Genomic DNA, 10,429 nt, shown 5'->3' with positions numbered 1-10,429 from the left:
TTGTTTGTTGATGGGGACTGTGAAAGTTTGTGTAGATATTTAAGCCCAAGACAGCATCTTAGCTTAGCCATCTGTGAAAACAAAACCTGTGTAAAAATGTAGCTTGGAATAAATGAAGCACTGAGGGAATTTCAGAATCGATATAAATAATTGCAGCCATAGCTTGTTGCTATGCAGTTAAGAGAAAAATATTTCTCTAATCCTTGGTGAAGACTCATTTCTTTGAAAGGTTTCACTTTTAAACATGAAGGCAAGGAAACACTAATATTTTTCCACGTTCTACAGGTGAGATCAATGCCTTGCTCTCTGGTTTAATAAGAATGAATGCAAAGAATCAGAGCATCATTCAGATTGGAAAAGACCCTCGAGATCTTCAGGTACAACCTTTAACTCTACCAAGTTCACCACTAACCTATATTGCTAAGTGCCACATCTACATGACCTTAAACACCTCCAGGGATGGTGAATCCACCTCATCCCAGGGCAGCTTGTTCCAATGCCTGACCTCTCCTGCAGTGAACATTTTTTCCATATGTCCAGCCTAAACCTCCCCTGGTGCAGCTTGAGGCCATTCTCTCTTGTTCTATCATTAATTCTCTGTGAGAAGAGACCAGCACCTACCTCTTTCCATTGTCCTTGCAGATAGTTGTAGAGTGCAACAAGGTCTCCCCTCAGCTTCCTCTTCTTCAAACTAAACAGTCCCAGCTCCCTCAGTTGCTCCTTATCAGACCCTTTTTGCACTTGCTCCAGCCCCTCAATGTCTTTCTTGACTGAAGTGCCCAAAACTGACCCCAGCACTTGAGGTGCATCCTTACCAGTGTTGAGCACAGGAGCACAACCACTTTCAAGAACCAGTAGAAGGTCCTGGCCTCAGATGCTTACCAACACCACCAATTTTCAGCCTCCACCAAAGAATTACAGAATTATAGGAGCTGGAAGTGACCTCTGGAGATCACTAAATCATATAATTGTTTTGTTTGGGAAAGATCTCTAAGATCATCAAGTCCAACCATCAACCTAACGCCACCATGCCAGGCCCACACATTTCTTCAACACCTTCGGGGATGCTGACTCTAACAGCAACCTGGGCAGCCTGTTCCAATGTCTGACCACTCTTGCAACAAAGAAATGTTTACTAATATCCAACCTAAACCTCCCCGGGCACAATTTCTGGCCATTTTCTCTTGTCTTATCCATGGATACTAGGGAGAAGAGCCTGATGCCCACCTCACTACAACCTCCTGTAGCTGTAGAGAGCAATAAGATCTCCCCTTAACCTTTTCTTCTCCAGACTAAACAACCTCAGCTCCCTTAGCTACTCCTCGCATGACATTCCCTAAACCCCTCACCAGCCTCATTGCGCTTCTCTGGACGTGTTCCAGGACCTCAAAGTCTTTCCTATCCTGTGGCACTCAGAACTGAACCCAGTGCTCAAGCTGTGGCCTCACCAGGGCTGAATACAGGAGCACCATCATTTCCCTGCTCCTGCTGGACACACTGTTTTGAATGCTGACAAACAAAATAGCTTTTGAGCTGCCATCAATTCTGGGTTTTCTATGGGAATTTTCAGCCTGGATTTCTCTATTTTAAGTTCTGAAGGGCCTTTTTGGCTCATTGCTTTAAACTCACTTTGTGCCCAGTGTTCCACACAAGTCCACAGATCTCAGAGAGGCCACAGTTCCATGGCTGCATGCTTGGAGTGCCTGTATCTGTGTATAGGGGGAAGAGTGAAACCAACAGCTTTCTTAAGCCCCACAGCACCTCAACATTCTTCTGCCTCCCGTTTATCTTGTTTCCCAGAGGAGAATAAAAACAGCTTGGACTTTCTTGGCTGAAAGCTGTCATCTTGAGTGAAAAGCTGATTATACAGTGGAAGTAAATAATGAAAGTAGGATTCTGTCTGGTTGCCTGGCTTAAATTAATGAGAAAAAAAAAAAAAAAAAGCTCAAACCTCCATTTGCACTCAGTAATTTCTTCATGAAAAGCACTATTTTCTTAAGGAAATAGTGACAATTTGCCTCGGACCAAAGCAGTGAAGATATCATCTCTCTTCACATTGAAGATGGTCAATTTGCACACACCTAATTGTGGCATGAGGACCAGTGGTGTCACACAGCTTTAATGATGGTTTGCAGCCAAAATACCAAGAGAACAAACACCTGCTCTACAGCTTCTGTGGATTGCAGTGTATTATTATTGGTTCTGACCTTCTAATTGCCTCTCTCTTTTCTGCTCCTGGCTGCACAACGAATAACAGGAGTGCTCTTTCAACTCCTACGTGTACCCCCCATGCTCCCCCTTCCTCCTCTCTCTCAGAAAATAAGTAAACTACCAATTTAATGACTAACTAGCTTGTACTCTCTGAAGAGTTTCCTGAGCTTTTGTTGAGCTTTGAACATTTTTCAAATAGAAATCAGTGGGTTTTGTCTCTTTTTCTCTTAACTTTCTGTACATGCCGGTGAGAAGCATTTTAATTAGAGCAGTGTCTGCACGAATCTACAGCCCACCTGCCTCCTTCCTGCTGCTAGCAAGGAAAAATGCTGTAGGGGTTGCTCATCTGGAGGTAGAGGAGCAAACAGCTTAGGAAAGAGAAGGAATGTTAAAGATCCAGGGGCTAGGAGCAGCCACCGGGTCCCGGTTAGTCCCTGTGTTGAGGATGCTACGAGGAGGATACCGCAGCGAGAATGTTGGTGGGAAAGACGCCGCGGGAGGGATGCTGGTGGGATGCAGGCAGAATGCTGCGTATGTCCCGGTACCTCTGCTAAGGAAAAGCAGGATGAGCTGTTGGGACTGCGGGAAGCGCTTCCCGAAACATATCGTCGTGTGTGCAACTGCCGGCTGGGAGGCAGCAGAAACCGAGCTCCCGAGTACCCGCCGCAGCCCTCTCGGGGCCAGTCCCCGCTGGCCGGCCGTGGGGCGGCTGCAGTGCTGCCGAGAGCCAGGAGATGTCAGCGCTGCCCCACACAAAAGCAGGAACGAGCTAATTTGTCAGACGGACCAGAAAGACCGAGATGAGGCCACTTCACGCCTCGCTTTATCACCCTCCCCAAACTGTCTCACCGTAACTCCTTGTTTGTCCCCGCCGAAGGCATCTCCACTGCCAAGACCTCGAGTCCCTGCGGTACAGGACCTGACGCTGCTGAACTGAGTGCCTTCAGGGCTGCGGAGATGATGCAGACATGCAAAGCCTGCACAGTACTAAAGCACCTACACCGTGGCTGCTTGTGTCATCTGTTTTAGAAGAGACCACGAAGCTACAGCCATTTCTCTGAAAGCCTCCTGGGTTGCATCAAAAGAATCATGCCCAGCAGGTCAGGAGATGTAATTCTGCCCCTCTGCTCTGCTCTGGTGAGACTTCACCTGCAGTAACTGTGTCCCCCCAACACCAGAGGCACATGGTCCTGCTGGACTGGGTCCAGACAAGGCCACCAAGATGAGCAGGCAGGCTGCACAAGTTGGAGCTGTTCAGCTGGGAGAAGAGAAGGCTCCAGGGAGACCTTGCAGTTACATTTCAATGCCTGAAAGGGACCTACAGGAAGGCTGGGGAGGGACTGTTTAGAAGGGCATGTGGTGATAGCATGAACGGCAACAGTTTGAAACTGCAACAGGGAAGACTTAGGTTGGACACCAGGAGGAACTGCTGCACAATGAGGGTGGTGAAATACTGGAACAGGTTGCCCAGAGACATGGTTGACAGCCCATCCCTGGACACATTCAAGGTCAATCAAACTCGAAGGGGCCCTCAGCAACCTGATGTAGTTGGAAGTGCCCCTGCTGGCTGCAGGGGAGGCTGGACAAAAAGACCTCCAAGGGTCCCTTCCCACCTGGTGCATGCTACAATTCTATCATTCCCGTCAGATTTCTAGATTGGGTATTTAGAAACAGTCACAAGGGACTGTAAGCAGAGGTGTAAAGTATCTGCCATGCCCTGCTGGCTCCACAAGCATAAAAAGCTTGTCTCAAATTATCTGATTCAGAAAGTAGATGTTACAGGAGCTTCAGTATCAGTTTTTGATCTATCCACAGCTCTTCAGTGTTCCATATAAGTGTACACATATGCTAGCAGAGAGGACTTAATTTCTAGTTATCTGACTGCTTCCCTGCCATCTCCCAGGTGCTGCCCTGAGTGAAGAGCTCAAACTTTCAAGACAGTTACCATGCTTTGCACGCCAGGTGAGGTGGAAGGAAAATAAGGTTTATTTCTGCAGCAAATCCTTCAGGAAACTGGCACTGTCTGCCATCAGAGGAGGACTGCAGAGATACCCATAAGGAAAGCAAGCCTAGGAAGCAGAGCCTTGCTGAGGCTTATCAATACGCCTTGTATTAAGAGCTCTTTGTTCAAACAGGTTAAGTAAAGACACTGCCAAAGATCAGAGGAGCAACCACCTTGGCCATGAACACCCCAGGGATATACCCAGATCAGAGCTTTATAGCCTCTATTCATTACAGCAGAGAACACTACCTGAAAATGCCTACTTCTGAATCTTCTTCCTGCCAGATTCCTCAGTGAGGCCACTGATCTGACATCCTTGCCTGAGAGAACACTCAAGATTTTGACTTTTTAACCTCCTAGTCCTGGCACATAAATCATTTATAGCTGATTCTATTCTATGTCTTCTTGATGCTATTGGATTCTTATCTTCCCTTCCAGTCTATGCTTCTGATTCAATACATTAAAAACCTCAGCTTTGTTTTCCCTGTTAGGAATGAAGTAGAAATTTAGAGAGTGCTGAAAGAACAGCACAGGAGAGAACGCTTGGTTTATTTTTGAAATGACTAAGTTTGAGTTTAAAAGGAAGGGAGATTATGTCAGCCTCTCCTGTGGGACCCCTTTCTGGTCTCTATCAGCACAGTAAATTGCTACTCATTTTCTCACACCTTTGTGAGCTCTCTCTTAGCTGCTTTGGCCCACACGGTGAGGTCAAGCCCTGCAGCCCTGGCTCTGCCACTGGGTCTCAGCAAGTTTTTGATTTGCCAGAGTGTTGCTAGAAGCGAGGCCACATTTGGAGTATTGTGTCCAATTCTGGGCTCTCCAGTTCAAAAGAGACTGGGAAATAGTGAATAGAGCGCAACAGAGGCTACAAAGATGCTGAGGAGCATGGAGCATCTCTGTGAGGAGAAAACACTGAGAGGCCCAGGGCTGTTGAGCCTCGAGATGAGAGATCTGAGGGGCTATACTGATCAGTGCTCAGCATGACCTAAAGGGTGGGAGGCAACAGGATGGGGCCAAACTCTTCTCAGTGCTGCCCAGCAGCAGGATCTGGGGCAACAGGCATAAAACAGAACACAGAAGCTCCACCTAAATTTAAGGAAGAACTTGTAAGGGTTCTGGAGCCATCAAGCAGGCTGCCCAGAGAGGCTGTGGAGTCTCCTTCTCTGGAGACTTCTGAAACCCACCTAGACACTGTGATCCTGGCCAACCTGTTCTGGGATGACTGCTTATGAGGGGAGTTGGGAAAATGGCCTCCAGAGAACCCTTCTGACACCTGCCATACTGTGATTCTGTGAGACAGAGATCTGAGCTTTGATCATCTTCTCCTTGTCTCTCTAAAGACTTCAAGACAAGATGCTCAGAAAGCCATTCTGTGACCTGCTGTCAGGATCACAGTCTGGACAGACATACACATAAAATTCACCCTTACTACGTCACATTGCTTTCTTCTTTCAGCAATCACGTGGTAGCTGGGTGAAATAGTAAAGTTAAACCTCTTTATTCAGGAGCAGAAAACCAGCAAAAGGTAAAACAACCCCCAAAAGTCAAACCCTAAATATTTAAATGAGTGGCTAAAGCAAATAAGTCTGATTCCTGTCTCAGAAGTGGTCTAAAAGGTTTCTTAGGACAAAGAAAGTCTGGGAGATTAAGGGTGGATATCATGAGAAATGTCTTCACTGAAAGGAAGGGCGAGGCATTGGTACAAACTGCCCAAGGAGGTGGTGGAGTCACCATCCCTGGAGGTGTTCAAGAAATGACATGGTTTGATGGCCATAGTGGTGTTGCCTTGATCATTGGACTTGATGATCTTGGAGGTCTTTTCCAACCCAAACAATTCTCTGATTCTATGACAACTGAAAGGTTCAGAAGTGGTGAGAACAGAAAGGAGCAGCTTGGTTGCAGTATGCGTTTGGCAAGTGCTGGCTATACCCAGGAGAACAGCAGCACAGACAGCCTCCCAGATTAGTTTACAAAAGCAGGTCTGATCCTATCAGAGATGCCTTAAGGGATGGATGAACCTGCACCAGGATCACACTTCAAGTTGAAAATTCATCCATGCAGAACGAGCCATTTGAATTGCAACTGGCCCTGGAAAGAGGGGAGAGGAGAACCACACATTTTCAACACAGGTGAAAGCTGTAATAGCAGCAAGAGATTTTTAATCACATTTCAATGAGATTGGCCTGCTTTAACTGACAAATATCTTGTTCCTACCTGAAGTACACCTGCAATTACATAAATCTAACCAACAAGCAACCTTCCTTCTCTTTCCTGTCCTGGGGAGGCTGCCAAAGGGGTTTTTTTAATGTGTGTACATATCTATATCAACACTCCACTCCTTCTACCCTGTATGTCTGCTATGTGGCTTGGCCACAACAGCTCAAGGGCTCTGGCAGCAGATGGAAAAAGCAAGCAAGGACAAACTCATGTTTCATTTTCCATTTGGATGCATATAGCACAAACCAGGCACAAACAGTAGTGGAGTAGCACTCAGTATGAGTGGGTCAGACTCAGACTTAACCACTGATTTGTCTGGAGTGGCTTGTGTTCAGGCTAAGGGGAATGAAAGGGTGAATGGTCTTTCTGCAGCAATCCCTGGAAGCCCTGCCCAAGAAGCTTGCCAGGTGAGGAGCTGGCAGACAGCTCCCTCAGGGTGTCAGGAAGAAACCCATCACATGGCATTGCCATGCTAGCCACCACATGTGCTGGGAGCCAGCCACTCCACCATTGTCTTGTGTTTTGCCAAAGTGGTTTGTAAGAGCTCATGAACTCAGTTCAGCAAACCTCCACCTGAGTTTTTCAGGTTATCCTACTTTCTTTCTGATCTGGGGGTCATCCAAATGAAAAATGAACCTGGAGCACAGTTGGATGATTCTTGCTTCTGGACAGCTTCAGAGAGCCCAGGTCCTCTGTAAGGGCATACAGGAAGATAACTGCATGTTGAGTTGAAGGGTTTCCAGAATGGGATGTGCCCTGAAACCCAGCTGTGACCCAATCTAAAAAAAATATGGTGTTATACCAGCTCTGTAGCGCTTCAGATCCAAGGTGGTAAAATCCTAACGGACCTCCTCGTCACTTGGTGCTGTGCTGCTATAATTAATCCCTGGCTCAGCTGCCAGTTACTTTTTTTCCCCCATTTATTTTTCAGTAAGTTCCCTGACCTGGAAACCTGGCATTTTCTAGTTCACGCTCATGCACACTGCAGCTCTTCAACTCGAGTCCTGTCCAGGCTCTGTACTGACAGCACAACGGCTCAGACAGTGGTGTCTGTGCCACCCAGAGCAGATGCAAGCACCACAACCTTATCAGGATGCTCGACCTGAGTTATTCCTCCTTTACCACCTAAATTCATTCCTTCCAGCAGCCATTTCAAGAGACTACTTTTCTACACAACATTTACTCTGTGCTACTCAGCTCCACGGCAAATTGAAATACGCTCTCCTGCTTTAACACCCCCTTCCCTCCTCCCCTCCAAGATAGAATCCAGCATTAGTCTTTCCAGTTTTTCTTGAAAGAAAAGGGAGGAGGAAATAGGAAGAAGGTACTCTACAAACTGACAAGCCTGCCTCTGTTCAGAGCACTGCAGAAGCTGCTGCCACAGAATCCTGGATTTGTGGGAGAATAAATAGGGACACAGGACTGCCAAGGTCAGTCAGCCTCATGCACCAGCCTGGCAAGCCAAAGTTTCTTACATAAGTAATGGCCATCAGCAGTCAGCTTGAAATCTGGGACATGCTTCCCCCCCTGCTCCAACAGAAAAGGAAAAATGTATTAAACTTGTTTTGCCTTCAGCTGTTTTTCCTCATTTGTTTATTTTCCACATCTCTTCCAGCTTGAGAGGCTCACAGCTACTGCCACAAGCCTGAAATTGAGCCTTCAGCAAGGGCCTGATGGTTTTCTTGCAGACTTCTTGGGATTTTCTCCCATTAATGGTGTAGAGATGCCAGCAGCAAAGGTCACAAATCTGCTCTGGGTCATCACAATCCAATCCTTCAACTTCATAATGCATTTGCATTTCTTGCACAAAGCCCTGATATTTACAATCACAGAATCATTTTGGTTAGAAAAGACCTTTAATATCAAGGAGTCCAACCATTCCCTAACACTACCAAGGCTGGTGCCAAACCATTTCCCTCAGCATCACATCCCTGCCTCTTTGAAACACCTCCAGGGATGGGGATTCAGTTGCCTCCATGGGGAGCCTGTGCCTGGACTTGGCAACCATTTCAAGGAAGAAGTTTCTTCTAATATCCAAACTAAACCTCCCCCAGTGCAACTTGAGGCCATTTCCTCTTGTCTTATCACTTGTTACCAGGCAGAAGAGAGCAACTCCCACCTTGCTCCAACCTTCTTTCAGGAAGAAGCAGAGAGTGAGGTCTCAGTCTCCTTTTCTCCAGACTGAGCGACCCCGGCTCCCTCAGCTGCTCCTCACGAGATCTCTTCTGCAGACCTTTCACCAGCTTCAAGACCCTTCCCTGAACCCAGAATAGGGTCTTACCCTAAGTATCCTTTGCTTGTGTGAGACATGACTCTATGACTGATTACTCCTCATTACCTGGTACAATGGCAGATTCACTGCCTACACCTACCACTTGCAAGGGAGCCACACACATGGGGCTGCTGCAGCAAGCCCTTACACCTGCACCTTCAGGGTAACTGGGGAAGGGTTGGGTGCTCTGGGCTTGGCTGAAATGGGGCTCCTAGCCCACAGTGGTCCGTGCAGGTCACAGCTGGGACTGCTCCAGGCTGTCAATGCTTAGCACCATCCCCAACGACTATTTCCAAACCACAAGCTCCTTCTCCCTGGAGGTGGCAAGTTACAAATGAAGCAGCAGAGCTAGTGAAAAAGTGGTTAAGAGGAGCTTTAGAAGAACAGAAGAATGTGGAAATAAGCCCCCACCATTTCTTACATTATCTGAGAGCTGTTCAGCCATGAATTGTCTGTAATAATTAGCATGAGAATATCTCCTTGATGACATTCATGCTGCATAAAAGGGTATGCATTTCCTCCATCAAAGTGCATATTTATGAACTGAAGCTCTGAAAGACAGAACCTTTGATAGCATTATTTTAATATTTTTTGTGCATATGATTTAGAAGTTTAAACTTCAAGAAGCCCTAATAATAAAGAAAACCTCTCAGATTTCTGCTAGTCACCTCCACTGCTAGTAAACACAAACACAGCTAGGGCAGTCGCTGCTTATATATGAAAGTGAGAGACTGTACAAGACAGAAGGATGCAAACAAATTTACTTTTGCTTCTTTAATGATCCTGAGAAGAATGACTTAAAAGAAACACCAACCTTGAATGCTGAAGCTTAATAGCCTCTGGTTGTCTCATTGCTCATTTATTTATTGACCCTGGTGACAGCCTTTATGAGACACGTTGAAAGACCTCTACTTTCTGCACATGTCCCATGGTTCTGCCCCTTTGCTGCCCAATTCTTCTTATTTTCTATACCTAATTACTGCAGTTCCTCAGAACTTAAGCTCCAGCCAAAACCAAACACATCAAAGGCTGGATTACAGGACTCACCTCTATCAGAGGACATATGACAGACATATGGTCACCAGCCTGAGTAGCTTGAGGTTATACTCTTTAGAATCACAGAATTGTTTAGGTTGGAAGAGACCTTTAAGATCATTAAGTCCAACTGTTAACTCAGCACTGCCAGGTCACCACTAAACCACGTCCCCCAGCACCACATCTACGCAGCTTTTAAATCCCTCTAGGAATGGGGACTTCACCACTTCCCTGGGCTGCCTATTCCAGGGCCTGACAGCCCTTTTGAGGAAAATATTTTCCAGTCAAAACCTCCCCTGGCTGTTCAACACTTGTGCTAGACGTACAGGGATTTCACCAAAGAGTTTGATCATAGAATTGTTTTGTTTGGAAAAGCTCTTTAAGACCATCAAGTCCAGCCATTCTCTAACACTATCAAGTCTGGTGCTACACCACATCTCTCAGCATCACATCTCTGCATCTTTTAAGCATCTCCAGGGATGGGGATTAAACGTAGAGAATAGCAGCTCCTTTTCTGAGCTGTAAAACTTGCTGGAGATTTGTCAGCACAAACTTCCCAAAGCTTGCAGCCTTGTAGCTGCTTCTGCTTACTGTAGTCCTAGAGTTATTTCTAGCCCTTTATTTTAGCACCTACACCAAGCATGGCCCTTGTCATGGAGAGTTCCTCGACAGCCCTGGCAGTGTAAAATCTT

The sequence above is a fragment of the Pogoniulus pusillus genome, chromosome 2 (assembly GCF_015220805.1).
Source record: "Pogoniulus pusillus isolate bPogPus1 chromosome 2, bPogPus1.pri, whole genome shotgun sequence".
In the NCBI taxonomy this organism is placed as follows: domain Eukaryota; kingdom Metazoa; phylum Chordata; class Aves; order Piciformes; family Lybiidae; genus Pogoniulus; species Pogoniulus pusillus.
The sequence above is the reverse complement of the archived record's forward strand: the minus strand, read 5'-3'. Positions refer to the sequence as shown.